General features: G+C 44.8%; 1 protein-coding gene across 2 annotated transcripts in view; it reads left to right on the top strand.

The window, feature by feature from the left end:
- The window catches only part of LOC147882212 (NOL1/NOP2/sun family protein), a 149,081-nt gene that overhangs the window by 69,270 nt on the left and 63,109 nt on the right, over positions 1 to 16,702 (top strand). The window lies entirely within an intron of this gene.

Genomic DNA, 16,702 nt, shown 5'->3' with positions numbered 1-16,702 from the left:
ACGGATCCCCCTGTAGTTGATGTGTGCAGACAAGGCAGCATTTGTGAATGATAGTAGATAAATGGATATACATTATAGTTATACCTTCTCACGGTAATATAGAGGAGCAAAAGGCTGTTTGTAACCTCATATATGGAGGATGACCTTTACTTATTTTGATGTTCGAGAGGAAGGAGGATAGTTTTTCTGAATGAAAAGTATTCCCAGCTAGCATCCAAGTGAATTAATTGAAGAATAGATGTGAACCTTCCTGAGAGAGACTCTGTTCACCCATTGAATGGATTCAGCTCTGTAGAAGGGCGGTGGAAGATAATGGACTGTTTTAGCATATCAGACACTGGTGTCATCTGTTCTCAAGCTAGCAAAAATTTCCCATCCAACTAATTGTATAGCGTAACTTGTCGGTGAGGCCAAGGCTGTCAAAGGGGGTCTGCCTATACTAGCCAGTTTCAACCTACTGTTATGTTGTCAGCACATGGCTGGCTCCTGCTCCTGGGATTTCCTCAGCATCCTTGGCCTTGCTATAACAAGGCTGAGTCTGTTTACAAAAATGCATCAAAAGTACCTATACTTTCCAGATTTGAGATGTCCAAAAAGAGGTAGTGGTTTTTGTGTTGAAATACTAGGCTTAAAAAAATAAATAAGTGTTTCACTGATCTTTAAATCCGAGCGTTTTGCACAGCTCTATTGGCAAAGGAAGTGTACAAACTATTCTTGACATGATGAAGATGCAATATGCCCTAACAGACAAAGTTTTCTGTACCTTACAGGATGGTACGGTATAGCAATTTTTTCAAATAGTTATATTCTGCATCTCTTATCGTCTGTTTCTCCTGCATACATGTGAGCAGGGATACAAGTTATATGCAATTTGCAAAAGGGCTTGGCCTTAGTCCGAAAGGATTGCACGTCACTGAGTAGGTCTGTCTCACCATTGGCTGCTCGTACACACGAAGTTCCTGAAATAACTATAAATAAGGTCCTTTGTATGTAGGAGGGCTTCTTTCTTCAGGGAATGGAAGGATTCTCCTTTCTTCTCTGAATCTACTCTCTGAATCTACTACAGGGTTGAGATGGCACTTTCAGCCTCAGCCTTGGCTTCTTTCCACCTCACTCTGAGGGGTTTTTTATTATCCTCATGATTTCATGATGTATTCCGCTTTGAGCTTGCTCTCGCGGGTTTTTGTTCTTACTTAATAGAAGTCTTTTTCATGGAAAAAAGGAAAAAAAGGGATAATCATGGAGATTCTCAGCTTTGCCTTTTTAATTTTCATGTCTGGAGGATTCCAGGATGAGTATGATTCTGAGTACGCATCTCAGCAATATAGTATTATGCCATCATGTTGAAGGAATTGCCCTGAAGGTTTTCACATCCCTCAAGATATGCTCACATTCTAAACAAAGTATTCGAAAATTGGCAACTTTGATCACACATGTAGCTCACAATCTGAGTCTGTACTAAACCTCAGATCCTGCCACGACTGATTTGTGGTCTTGAATGGGGTGTGTATTTGGTTGAGAGATATAGCACTATCATTCTCATGCCAATTTTTTTTTGAGCTTACAACAGTAGAAAGCAAGCAAATAATGTGATGGAATATCGATGGCTATCTTTGCAGGGAATACAAGTCAAGAGACATATTTTTTGCAGGTAATACAACTCAAGAGACCCAACAAGGAGGTGAATGTTGGGAAACATGGTGGGAGTGAGTAGACAAGTGGGCACACAAGCTGAGGCAATGAAGTAGGATTTAAGGATAATAATAGATGCAAGTACAACCTGATTTTATAGCCTGAGAGGCCTTCTCTTCGACATAGGTGAGGTCATATGGACCTTCCACGTCAGGCTTCTATACAATCACAACCACTGCCACACACGACATGTGGCTCTAAACCTTTGACTCATTCCCACTGAGACTCTAGTGAGGGACACTCACTCTAGGATTTCTCACACTAAGGCTTCGATATCCTTCAAAGCAAGGGTGAAGAAGATACGACCTCAACCAGGTTGAAGATATCTGCCTACTACTGCTCCTCAATGAGCCAACACCTGAACTCTCATGTCAGGCCTGATAAGAGAATTATTCTTCACTCCTATACTTTGGTCCATCCTGCAAACACAAGTGGGGGTGAAGGCCACCATAACACCCCCTGCAGGCAAAACCCCCTTGCTCTAGGCAGGGTATAGACGATATCATGAAGCCTGTAGAGGACAAGGCACACATAAAATCATTTTAGGGGGACTACAAGGCAGAGTGCTATTATTGACACATACCAAAAACATTCATTTTATGCTAATGCAAGGGTAGAGAACCCATTATTGACAGAACAAAGTTAAACTAAAAAGCCCAAAAATCAGGACTATCTTCCCCAATGGAAAGATCTGCCATGACAGTGACAGCATTGTCTGGTGGATTGTCAGCTTTTGTGTCGGACTTTACCTCCACGAAGTTGCTTCGCCTTCTTCAAGCTTTTCAAGTGGTCTGAAGCATCGACTGACCATATGCCCAGGTTTCTTACAGTAGGCATGCTTGGCCGTTTTGCTAGCAAAGTGTTTACTAGTGCTGCCATTGTGTCTGGTATACATTGCTGCTAATTCTGGAATGGTGGGTCTGTTGTGGGCGACGATCATTGTCCCTCAATACAGCAACCATTTCTTCATGTTCATCTCACGGTCAAAGTGAAGAACACCAAGAATATCGGCATAGCTAGGATTGTCTTCAAGACTATTAAGAACTACAGCCTTCTTATCATCATCAGGAGGAGCTTTCAAGGCAGTGAGTGGTTGTATGGCAGCGTCGTGCTGTTATTGAGGACTACCGGAGGAGTGTACAAGATTTGGGCGTCATCTCTACTAGAATATTGTGGGAGCTCAAGGAGGCGACAACTTGTGGTAGCAGCATAGAAAAAAAAATTCACATTGTTCAACCGTGCACGGGTGGCAAAATCAGGAGATCACGAAGCTTTAGCTTTGCCATTTTCTTGAAGATGGCTCCATTTCATGCACAGAAATGCCAGTGACGCAGGTTGAATGCAGCTGCAACAAAGCTCAGCTAGCTAGACCCCTCCTTCACGAACAACAGCGGCTCTATGGAGCTGATAATCAACTTGCATGTAGACATGGCTGAAAGGGGCAGGCTGCATCAGAAGAGCTGAGCGCAACTGGAGAAATAGATGGACAAGTTTGAGACAGCGCGTAGACAGATAATGGAGGCAGGGAAAGGCTTAGAGCTACCCAGGCTCTGATACCTGTTGGGAAACATGGTGGGAGTGAGAGTTAGTGAGTAGACAATTGGGTACACAAGCTGATGCAATGAAGTACAACCTCATTTTATAGGCTGAGAGGCCTTCTCTTCGACATCATAGGTGAGGTCATATGGACCTTCCCCCTTAGACTCCTATTCACTCACAGTCACTGCCACAGATGACATGTGCCTCTAAACCTTCGACTCATTCCGACTGAGATTCTACTGAGGGACACTCACTCTAGGATTTCTCACTCTAAGGCTTTGATAGTCAACAGTGAAGAGGAATCCTTCAAGTTCTTGAAGAAGCTACATGCAAATTTCAGAAAGGAGAAGTGAAGTGGGAGGACATGCCAATGTTTGTTAAAGAACTCTAGGAAAGAGAAGGGGAGGGGAACGAGCGATAGAAAATCTCTATGAAGGCCACAGATGAAACCATCATGGAGGATGACATTGGAAGGGTGGAAGAATTTAGCAACTGCAAAAGCCCTGACTAAAGCAGAAACGTTGAAATGGGAGAAACCAAAGAAATACTAACGCTCATAGCAAAGAAGGAATTGGGGAAAGCTATCATAAGTAGCTTAATGGCCAAGCTCTATGGAACCATCTTAGAGAAAAAATCAGCAAATGGGCGGAAGAAGAGCTAGATTTGATACCAGCTGCAATAGCAGGAGCTAAAGGTAAGAACTAGGCTTTATACTACTCTTTTGTGGACTTCAAGAAAGCATTTGATGCTGTACCTGTGTTGGAGATATCATAGCCAAAGAGTGTGTGGTGATGTGATGTGTTGGTGTGGAGTACTAGGAGTTCTAGTACTCCAATTTTCGACCTGTTTTGGAGATGTTACTGCAATTTCGAGCTGTTTTGGTGCTGTTGGAGCATAACCGTCTACATCAGAGGCGATTTTGAGCGTTTTCCTCATCTACTCCAGCATTTCAAAACCCTAAATCACCTTGGAGCTGCATTTCCAATCACCTTCAAGCTGCTCTTAGCCTCCAGCTCTTCTACAACAGCCGGTTTGCATTGTGGAGGCCCACCACTTCATTTTGAATTGTTCTAGGGAGCCACCTTCCACATGTATAGCCTGTTTTTGCACTTGAGAGTGCTTTGGTGAGCTGTTTTGAAGAGTCCAGACCTACTGCAGCACTCGGTTCTACATTTCAGGGCATATACTTGCTGGTTTTTGATTTGGGTTCATTCAGTTCTTCATTTCGAGGCATATTCTTGCTGCTTTTCCATTAGGGTTTACATTTTGGCATCTCCGAGATCATCCACCAGCAGCTGGACACATTTATTCACGCATTTCTCAAGCTCCTTTATTGGCTGGTTATCTATTTCAGCTTGCTGCCTTTGCTACCTCAATTTGACACTATGGAGCCTCGTCCTCCTAGTGAAGACTCATCAGCACCACTTTCAGCTAGGGATGAGCAACATGACAAAGCACCGGCACGCTTATTGGTGTGAGGTTGGTCAACGAATTGCTTCATCAACTTGACCTCACTACAGTTAAGGAGAACTTGGACAAGCTCAATAATATTTATGCTACATCTACTAGACTTGAGTAGGAAGCTTCATCTTCTATGTTCCATGGTCTAGACTCTATTCCTCTCTAAGGAGGTAGATGATGCTTAGCTCTATGCATGTTTGTGTTGAGTCAATAAGGGTTCTCAGCCTTGAGTTGTCCCTCTAAACTGAATGTATTTGGACTCAATAAGAGGTACTCTGCCTTGGGTTGTCTCCCAAAAATGAATGTATTGTTTTTACTTTGGTTTGATGGTATTGACCACCCTGTTCAGAGTAAGGGGGGGTGACGAGCGATGGTTTGCCCTTGCCGGTCGCAAGCTAACTGAGAAGTCACTATCACACGGGACTCTTTGCAGTATTGCGGTGGAGGGGGGATCGATCTACTCTTTGCGTGCTGGGTCTCACACTCTTTGCTTTGAAGGGGTGTTTTGGAGATATCATAGCCAAGGAGTGTGGTGATGTGATGCGTTGGTGTGTAGTACTAGGAGTTCTAGTACTAGTTCATGTGTGTGAGTCATGTGAGTGCCACGTGTCACTATGGGACTTATCCCATATGCACATGGTGCTAATGTGTGAGTGAGTAGCCTATATATGGCTTGTACTTCACTTATCATGTCATACTTGATGAATGAATGAAAGCCTTCATTATGTCTTCATTTGAGTATCACTTCTTCACTCCCTAGCCTCTCTCTCTCTCTCTCCCTCACACCATGTTTCTAAGACCCTGCAAGAAACTATTGGAAATTATAGAGAAATTGTAAGTGCCTCAAGAATTCAGAGAAGCCATGTTTAGGTTGTGTGAGGATATTAGCTGAACTGGCCAGGTTGCTAATAGATGGATTAGACTCATAGGAAAAGATAATCATCAGACATTGATATAGGGGTCAAATAGGGATGTGTGCTCTCACCAACTCTCGTAGGTCTATTTTTTGATGAATGAGAAGAATGGATGAGAACCCACAATGGAGAGGTAGTACAAATTGCTGGTTATGCCCTGCAATTGATCTAGTCTTCTTTGCAAAATTATAAATGCTGCCTACAAGGACACGTGGACAGACTGAGTCGGTCTTGTAAGAATTTGGGAACGTGGGTGAACATTGCGAAGACAAAGATCATGATCATTGGAACATGGGTTAGACCTTAGAGTTGTCTTGAAGGCCATGTATTGCTTCCAAAATAAATCTAGAAATTGACACTTGTGGAATTGTGAGATGAGAAGTTGTCATACACAATGTTGGTGTGGACAGTGATCCTCTATTCATGCCAAACGCAGGCACTGTGGCTTTCTGGGGAATATTAGGAAAAAAGTAGAGGTAATTAAAAAAAGGTTTCAAATAGGAGAGTTGGGAGGAAATATACAAACCTGTTACCCCATCATGCTGGCACTCCGTCATGCTGGCCTAGGTAGGGATGATACTAATGGAAGGAGAAGCAATATGTCAGCACATTCAATACCTTAACATAATGGTCAAGATGGATGCAAATAGACTCCTACATAGAGCTATGGAGGCAACAAAAGACAATGGGCTATTTTAGAGATGGAATGAAATGGCTGATGTTTCGGGGGGTAAATATTTTAGTGTTGGACCTAAGGCCATGGGTTATGACATAGGGGAATTTATGAGGGCTCTACAGTGTGTACCAAGGTGGGATATGAATGGATGACTGTAATGAAGGGGAAAAAAGGGGCAATTTAGAGGACCTTTAGAGGCCTCTTAGGTGGGAAATGTGGAGGGACTATATAAATCTCCATCCACCCCTATTTGTGTACTTTTTGATGTGACATAGAATCCTATTTATTCCCACCTCCTTCCTCCTATGTGCTGCCTACACTCTCTTCCCCAATCTCTTTCTATCTTCCTCTTCCCCTCACCCTCTTCCCTCTCTTCCTCTCGTGCACCTAAACAAGCCCCCACCATGGCACGCAAACCCAAACAGTCTCCGAAGCCAATTGTGGGAGACCTCACAAAGCGTATTTCCAGGAGTGGACTAGCAATTGATAGCCAGCCAGTCCTGAAAACATCAGGTGCCATGGGCACCAATGCAGTTCTTTCTACCGCAGCTATAAGCTTGACTCCGATCACTGCTTCCCCTACCAGTGTACCCACTACCCTCGTTACCACCGCCCTCAGCCTGCCCCCCATAGGAGAGGGTCACAGTTCCTCACTCCCCACACAGCTCCCTTTTTTCTCCACCACTCTTATGTCCCCTCTACCTCTCACTCAGCAGCCTTTCTCGACTCCCGTGCCCTATATAGCCAGCATATCCCCCACGCCCCCCCAGCCATATGCCATGTCCCAGTTCGCATCCACCCGGATCCCACCTGAGACGCTTGATTACATCTTTATGGAGCTGCATCGGCTACGGGATCGTACCGTAGCACAGGACCAACTTATCCAGAGCATGAGCCAGGAGATCGCTCACCTCCGTCAAGAGGTGGTCTCCCTCATCGCTATAGTCACAGCGGTCCCGCGCACCACACCAGAGGTGGAGGAGCGGATCGCCACCATCCAGACCGCCATTGAGGAGACTACCAGATGGGTAGATGTTGCGAGACGGGCACCCAAAGCAGCAGTTTCAGCCACCATTGCCGAGCAGGAACAGAGGGCCAGTAAGGCTCTCAACATCCGAGTTCGAGGTATCCCCCGAGCAGATTCACTTAACCCCCCTCGTGGACGCGATTGCTTTCGTGACCTCTACCCTCGGCCTCGTCGAGCATGGGATCGAGCATGCATGGCGCACGGGACAGGATCCCACACGTCCACAGCCACTTATCATTCGATTCAGGGACACTCAGGCTCGACTTGCAGCACTCAGGCAGCGCGCTACACTGCGGGACCACCCTACCATTTTCATGGATGAGGATCTCACACCTATGCAGGTAGAGAAGCGGCGCATCCTACTTCAGTAGTGAGATGCAGCCCGTCAGGAGGGGAAGTGGGCTGTCGTCCGAGATGGCTGCCTGCTAGTTGGCCCCCGCCGCCGAGCCCCACCAGGTACTCAAGACACAGTAGCAGGCTCCCCCCCCAAATAGGGAGACATGGTCTATGAGATTCAGACTCAGCACACAGTACCCTCGGCATGCACCATATGGAACTGTAATGGTACCCTATGGTCTGACCCTGGGAATTTCTCAGAGTCATGTTGATAAACTGAAAAGAAAGCATGGAGTGAACACAAACTCAGATTTCTTACTTTTGGAATGAAGAAAGATGAGGTCCTTAAGTAGGCACCTCTTACATGATCACTGACATCACTGATGACCTCTGAGCTCCACAATCATTTTCTCAATCTGCTCCTAGATTCTCTCAATCATCCTATGTGGCTTCTATCACCACCTAACTATGCTTATGGGCACCTAACTGTGCCTCTAGCACACACACATAGAAACCAAGGTGTGCCTGAGGCATACACCTTGAGATATCCCAACAAAACCCCCCCTCAAGGGAATGCCTCAGGCTATGTCAAGGATACAGCTAGCACAAGGTGTCACATGCCATCTCATGGTGGTCATGGATCTATCAATGGCTAGGATCTCAAGCTAGCAAGGGTTCCCATGGGTGTAAGGTAAACAAAAGGATTACAAAAGGCCTTCCAATGGTTATCTCCCCTGCATGTACATGCACACAATGTCTGTAGGAGGTACCATGGAGCAAAAAACACATACACATGGCCTACATCATATGGTGACCAGAGGTGTTTACAAAACACACAATAGTTTATTTCATTCATTTTGGAGGACTATCCAGGCTGAGTACCTTGACTCAACAAAAAGAGAGATCTGGAGCATACATAGAGATGATTCAAAAAGCATAATCTTCAAAGGATGCCTCATCTTGTGGAGGCACATCAACTGAAAGTAGATTGGCATTTTCTGTCTTTGAAGTTGCTTCCTTTTTGGCTCTACAAAACTTTTCATGATGATTGTTTTTGCCACAGTGTTTGCATGGATTGATCTTGAAGCAATCTTTTGAGAGGTGATTTGTCTTCTCACAATGATTGCAAGGTGAAAACTTGCCCTTCTGGATTTTTATGGCATAGGCTGTGTCATTGCCTCTCCGGAGTTCCATGTGCCTTTCTTCTTCTTGAAGAGCAGAGATAAGACCTTCAAGATTAGGATTAGGAAGATTTTTCAAAGTGGTAACAACATGATCATAATCTTCAGGCATACTCTTGAGCAACACTGCCATAGCATCATCTGTAGTGATAGGAGAGTTGATAGAAGCAAGTTGAGTCATGAGACTCCGCATGTAATTGACATGGGCAGCCAAAGGAGTGCCACTAACCATCTTCAATTCAAAGAAAGCAATCTTAAGTGATAATTTTGAGATGTGAGAGCTAGCACCAAAAATAATGTCAAGCTTCTGCCAAGCTTTTGAAGGAGACTCTAAGTCAGAGATGTGATGAATATAGTCATCTCCTAAAGCAAGAGCAATGATGCCATATGCTTTTTCCTCTCTAGCGGGATCCCTTGCTGTCGGAGCTGAGGATTCTCTAGCATTGGAGGCTATTGAAGAAGAAGTTGAAGCCGGTTTGACAAGTCCCCAGAGGTTTTCCCTCATTAATGCAAACTTGACCTTCATCTGACATGTGTGGAAGCCCTTCCCATTGAAGTTATCTATATTCAATATGGTAGCCATGAGAGGGTCTAACCCAAGAATTGGGCAGTGTCTTCTCTCTTACAAGGCTAGAATATCAACTGAAAAGCTTCAAAATATAAGCATTTAATGTAGCAAAGACTTGTGACCAAATTTCAATCAATGATGCTTTCACTTACATGCTTCACAGAGGTGGCTAAATGAAAGCTTTCCAATCAAATCCAGGTATAGCAACTTACAAGAAAGTTGTAGCCACAGTTGTACTAATGCTTTTCAAAACTTCAAAACCTCAGAAATGCTAAAGTAGCATCTAATGTAGCATCACTTTCACAACCTTGTCAAAAGTGTCAAAAACAGAGGCCTGAACTTGGAGGGCTTGTATCTTACTCTCCAAAGCAAAGAAAAAGGGGCTTTCTGAAGCAAAAGAAAGCTCTTATACCAGAGAAGATCCACTGAGGAGGAGAGGCGCAATTCCGCGTCAGGTCGCCATAGCTAGCTTCCTCAAAGTCGACTGGTTTTTCTCTATTTTCTCCTTGAATATGCAGCCATTGTTGCTCAGATTTCAACAGCAGCTTTCCCTCAGTGTCATCCAGCACGGGCTGAGAGGAATTTGCAGATAGATAGGTACACATGCGGAATTGCGCAATTTTTCGTCGATCAGTGTGACTGTTGGCATTCCACGTACAGTCGAAATTTCAGAGAAAGCTTGCAGCTGGAAGTTCGCCCATATAAGAGGAGTTTGGAGCTCAGAGGGTTTGGGCAAAGGTCATTTGTCGGTAGAGAACAAAGCTCTCAAAGATTTGGGGAAGGAGGAAAATGGAGAAGAAGAAGATGATGTGGCACAAATGGGCTCAAGGGGGATCAAAGGGCTCTGATACCATGTTGGTAAACTGAAAAGAAAGCATGGAGTGAACACAAACTCAGATTTCTTACTTCTGGGATGAAGAAAGATGAGGTCCTTAAGTAGGCACCTCTTACATGATCACTGACATCACTGGTGACGTCTGAGCTCCACAATCATCTCCTCAATCTGCTCCTAGATTCTCTCAATCATCCTATGTGGCTTCTATCACCACCTAACTGTGCTTATGGGACCCCTGTGCCTCTAGCACACACACATAGAAACCAAGGTGTGCCTGAGGCATACACCTTGAGATATCCCAACAAGTCATACACTGGACGTGACATAGTTTTCTATACAGAGACACACCAGAGCCCCGAGCGCCCTCTCCCCTCGGTCAGTGGCTATACCTGGGAGTCAGTATTCCGTGAGGAGACCAGAGATACTGGGGGGGTCCGAGGCTCAGGCGGAGTTGCAGTACTCTTCCGTTCAGCACTCATTAGTATGATATCCGTGGTCAGACGGGATGTTCACGCCCGTTACCTATGGCTCCGCTTACGATGCCCTTCCACACGCGACCTTTTTATTGCAGTCTGCTACTTCCCCCCTGAGACGTCACACTTCGCACGGGTGCTACGCGAGGATACGGGGGTATCTCCCTATTTAGATCTCCACCCAGACATTGTGGAGTTTTCCAGACGCGGAGAGGTCCTCCTAGTTGGGGATTTCAACGCACGGACAGGCACACATCAGACATCCCTCCTCAATTTCCACTCAGATCTGGTCCTATTACTTGAGATGGACATAGAGGACTCGGGCTTCCCCCGCTCCTCGGCCGACAGTCGAGCCCCCGTTACTGCATATGGGCAGGCTCTTTTGGATTTTGGACGTATACATGATCTGGTCATCTACAATGGACTAGATCGGTGGCCCGCCTCCTCTGGTTTCACATATTTCCCACATGGCGGAGGAGCCAGTGTCGTCGACTACATTTTGGGATCTCCTGCTTTAGCCTCACATATCACTGACTTCCGTACCGCACCCTTACCCCCAGGAGCCGACCACACTTACTTTTTCTTTCATCTCTTTACGCCTCGAGCCCCTTCCAGCTACTCCACACTACACCACTTATCATGATATACACTTTGATCATAACCTCTCACCTGACTACTCAGCCCACCTAGCCTCTCTCCTCAGACACATAGATACCATACCCTCTCTAGATCACCGAGCCGCCCTCATCACCCACTCTCTCCACAATGCAGCCCGCCACATCTTTCCTTACACTACTCGGTCTACCCGCCCCCCACCCGTTGGCTCCACCCCTTGCAATAGCTGGTATGATGACGAATGTAAAGCCTTACGCCGCACACTCCGACTCACGACCCAGCGAAATGCTAGGGCTGACCCACATCTCACCCGGGAATATTGCGCCTAGTCCGTTGCAAGAAGCTAGCCTTCCTGCGCCAGAATGAGGATACGCTACTAAACATCCTGTTCAGTAGCAACTCCAAGGATTTCTGGAGGAAATTTCTAGAACGCCGGTCCCCTACCCCGCTCACAGACACTTCCCTTTGGCACTCCTACGCACGCACACTCTATGATACCCCTGATCAGCTCCCTCTCAAGATGGCCTTCCGCACATGACCTGGAATGCCACATCAAGCTGTAGTGGGGATGCTCCGAACTCAGCCAAAACTATCTTATGTAGGACTGAAGGCTTACTGCAAATCATCCGTGAAATCAACCTGAAGCCTCTTAACACGGGCCCAATCTGTATCTGATAGGTCTGGTCCCTAACATGGGCTCCCCATACATACTGTTGGTCTGACCAAAGAGCGAAAGAGAAGAGTCTTGGTTTGAGGGTCCTAAAAATGAGAATGAAAGCACTGTCACTCGAGCTTGGCCAGTGCGGCATATCCCTTGCTCAAACGAGCCTGTAATGTTGGTTGCATCATAAAGATTGGGCAAGAGAACAGGACCCCTAGGTATGTGTAGGAGGCAACTACCTCATTGGAAACCCATCCAGGGTAAAGTGTTCTCTGTGCATGGCTGCTCGGGATGTGTTGAAGATCATAACCTTGGTTTTACCGAGGTTCACCTTCAAATCATGCGTCTCACAGAAGGTGTGGAGTGCATCTAAGTGTCGTTGAATCCCCTCAGTTGAGGAGGGTAGTAAGACCACGTTAAGGAGAATCTAGAGCAAAGATCTGGCTAGAGAGCAACCAGCCATTCCAAGGGTCCCAATAAAAGTTTCAAGCTCATCAATATATCGATCAAACAAGGTTGGTTAAGTGGACAACCTTGTTTAACCCCAATGGTGCTCATAATCTTCTCTGTCCATCGTGCACCGTGTCTGAACCCTATCCGATACTCTCTCATAAAGTGCCTGCCCAAATGATCTCTCGATCGTACCCCAACTCCCGTAAATATCTGAGGAGTCGGGCTCTCGACACTGGGCCAAAAACCTCTTGGAAATCCACAAAGCAGAATAGACCCTCTTACTCCGTGCCCTTGCTTCCTCAGTAACAGCCCTGACAGTAGTGATATGATCCATAGTCCTGTGGTCTATCCAGAAGCCTACCCCCCTTCTCTGAATCCTCGAAGCTCTGCAATTAGGCTAACCTCAGTGTCGAGTACTGAGGTGTAGATCTACCCAATGCTGAAATATGGTAGACAAGATGATCTTTAAGAGGATATATCGGTGTTCAAGAGACACTTGATATGTAGAATGAGGACCAGCTCAAATGATCTAGAAGTGGAAAGGGTTAGGCGAAAAAAAGCCAAAGCTCCCACAAGAAGACAAACCTGCAAGATATGCGCAATAGGGGAACAGAAAGTGAAGATCACTCACTTCTATGTTGTCAAGCTTATATGCGCATCAGGGGGAAACACATTGTCCAACAACGTACAAGGCCTTTTTGGCCAACTAGCCAAATAGCTAGCGGCATATTTGAAGGAGGTATTTGGGCATCGAAACATATTAAATGGATATGGCAAAAAGGCTAGCCAGAGAAGCTCCAGTCATCATAGATAGTTCCAGAATATTGTTTTAAAATATTTGGATACATCTAACAGGTATTTTTGGAGCTGTTATCTACAATATCTGGTGATAGATTATTGGATCTGTCCCATAGGTCCTGTTGGGTTTCCAATCGGCATTAATAAATCATATCACATATCATCATCTATACTTATTTTGAACTTCAAAACCTATTTTTTGTTTTTTTCCTTTTGAAATAAATTTATTATATTCCCATACCATTTCCCTTATCTTGATCTTATGTCCAGCTGTGTGCTTAAAAGTTATGAGATTATGTCAATGGCATTTCAATGTTAATGTTAATATTTTCTGTCTTTTGATGAAAGTAACCAATCATTAGGAATCCATTCGATACACCTGGTTCTCCATCAGCCTTAATCCAGTCTATTAGTTCATCAATATAGAAGAGCATCGCTGACAATGAGCAGCCTTGTTTTAATCTAATGGTGCTGTGCACAAGGCCGTTCTGCATGTCACAAAACGGCATAGTATTCAGTTCCTTTGTATGGTTACAGCCAAAAGTCATTACGGTGAAAGGTGATCTACGTTCTAAGTGTTGGCCAAAATCCTGCTCGTGATGGAACTCGAACCTCGCTGCTTTCAGCCCCTTTGCTGAGTTTTGATCAGGTGTAATGCCAAACATCGAACTACTCACATACATGGGTCCTCCATTTTTTCGGTCATACTTGTTGGTTGAACTTCATACAAGCTCGTTTATGTACTAGACCATTTTGAAGACATATAGCCATTGGTTAGCATGTGATTGCGAGCTATAGCTCTTCTGAAGCATGAGCTTTTCCATTAGAGCCCATAGAGGGGGATGCCGTAGTGACAGGATACACTTGGGAGTCAGCCCATAGGAGAGGGATGAGGAGAGACATTGAATAGGAGCACTGAAGGAATGATAGTTCTCTTCAGATCACATTTGAGACCGTCCATATCAGTGATGCGGAAGGAGGAGCATGCGTGCCACATGTAGATACGAGTTCAGGCACCTCCAACACGGACGGTTTTCATAGTGGTATGCTACTTCTCCTTGGATACATCATCATGAGGTCGCCACAGAGGGGCACAATCCATATGATACAATGTATGTTGATATCACGGAGTTCTCTGGGCGGGGGGAGATTCTCCTCCTAGGAGACTTCAGAACACAACTACTTGTTGGGAAGTGGGAGAGAAGGAGGACATCATGGAAGAGAGTGTGGGACCCAAATGGCAAAATGTTTCATTGAGTTGAGAGGAAGTTCTCTCTTTTATAGAATGGGAGAGAGGGTGGCCTAAATCAATGGCACCTCTCCTACATCAAAGGAGGTAATTCCTATGATTTGGGAAGTGGGAGAGAAGGACATCATGGAAGAGAGTGTGGGAACCAAATGGCAAAATGTTTCATTGAGTTGAGAGGAAGTCCTCTCTTTTATAGAATGGGAGAGAGGGTGGCCTAAATCAATGGCACCTCTCCTTCATCAAAGGAGGTAACTCCTAAATCATAGGAACTCGACAATCATAGGCACCACCCCATGTGGGGGCCTTTGTATTACATCATCACCTGTGTCGTGGCCTATGGCACTAAGTGTGCCTCTTCTACACACACTTTTTTTTTTTTTTTTGGTGGTAAACCCATGAGAGGTATATTATCAACAAGATTAACATGAGGGTCTCAAAAAACACACACACACACACACAACTATATGATTGCTAGTGGATGCACACATGCTCCTAGCAAGCCCTTGATCACACATATCCCAACATACCTCCCCTCAAGGGTTTGCCTCTTGCTATGTTAAGGGTACATCTAGTCACATAGTTTCACAAGCCATCTCATGGTGGTCAAGGATAAATCTATGGCTAGGATCTCATGCTAGCAAGGGTGCCCAAGGGTCAAGGTTTACAAAAATGGGATAGGCCCCTCCCAAATGGTTATCTCCCTTGCATGTACGGATGAATCTTAGGCCTTTGTGTGGACCTAGTTTCTCATGTCTGCAAGAGGTACCATGGGAGAAAACACATATCACATGGCCTACATCATATGGTGACCAGAGGTGATTTACAAAAGACAAAACACATAACATTCTTTTTGGAGTACTATTCCAGGCAGAGAATCTAAAAAATTTGACCAAGTGATGATCAATTGGAACAAATCCAATGGCTTTTGGATTAGTGCTGTGACATGAAGTTGGGGGTAATAAACTTCACGCACCTCTTCACTTCCTACTGCTTTTGAATTGAGTGACAAAGATATTTATCATTGAGAAAGGGACATTAAAAAGAAGCTTTTATGCCAAGATACCATACCATACTTTCCTCCCTTAGATGAGAATGAAGATGGTAACATCCAAAGTGATGTTGTACTCAAGCATAGGGAGAAGGAAAGGATCAGCAGAGGCCATAATCTCAGCAAGCCGGTCTGCACCAAAGAGAAGAGCGATACGTTGTTGAAAGAAGATCTTGCGGCTCAAAATAAAGTTAAAAAGACAAAGTGCTCAAAAGGCATAGTCTTTATCTTCTACCACAAATCAGGATTTGTTTTTCCAGGCAGGTGCTGAGGCAATAACTCTCCACGCTTTCAATTTATGGACAATTTCTGCAGCGATAAAGTCAAGGGCTACATATTGGAGCAGACAGATTGCAATTTGGATGAGCAGGGAGGAACTCCGAAGAAGTTATTTTAAAAATGGAACCTTGCTCAGGAGGCCTAGAACAGCAACTAGATGATCTGCAATTTTATTCTAGATGGTGAAAGAGAGCAGCAACTTTTAGGTAGGATGGTATTGGGCATTGTATAGCTTGAACGTAGTATTGGTAGACTTTGTGTAAGTGTTTCTATAATTACAATAAGGATTCTGACAGCCAAGAGGTTGCCGAGTAAGTAGGACCATATAGTGTTCGTGGATCCTCCAAAACATCATAGAAGTTGACTTCCAATGAAAAAGACCGCTAGACAGTAGTGGTGACAATGAATCTTGTAATAATGCGCTACAGATCTGTAGACATCGATGCAGTGAGGAAACAAGTAGAATAGCTACTGGGAGTCAAATCACAGATGGAGGAATACAGGATCCACGGGAACAAATAGCAAGGCAGGAACTCTCCATACTTTCACTTTATGGATAGCTGCTGCAGCACCTTCAGTTTGCAGGCACTGAGCAAGTAAGGGTTACTCATTGGAGCAGACAGATTGTGTTTTGGATGAGCAGGGAGAAACTTTTGAGGAAGTTACTTCAAATAACGGAATCTTGCTCAGGAGGCCTACAACAGAAACTTGATGATCTGCAGTTTATCCTAGATCGTGAAAGAGAGTAGCAACTTTTAGGAAGGTTGATAGTGGGCATTGGACAGCTTGAACGTGGTATTGGTAGATTATTAATCCCATATACATTGCTGGCTAATGTAGTCCATGAAATATATAAAGGCTGTTTGCCTCTAGCCCAAGGCATCCTACACACATTCA

This window comes from Dipteris shenzhenensis, chromosome 30, assembly GCF_047967505.1.
Source record: "Dipteris shenzhenensis isolate YYH24624 ecotype China chromosome 30, Dip_SZ_1.0, whole genome shotgun sequence".
NCBI classification, from domain to species: Eukaryota; Viridiplantae; Streptophyta; class Polypodiopsida; order Gleicheniales; family Dipteridaceae; genus Dipteris; species Dipteris shenzhenensis.
This window is presented reverse-complemented; position numbering and strand designations above follow the sequence as displayed.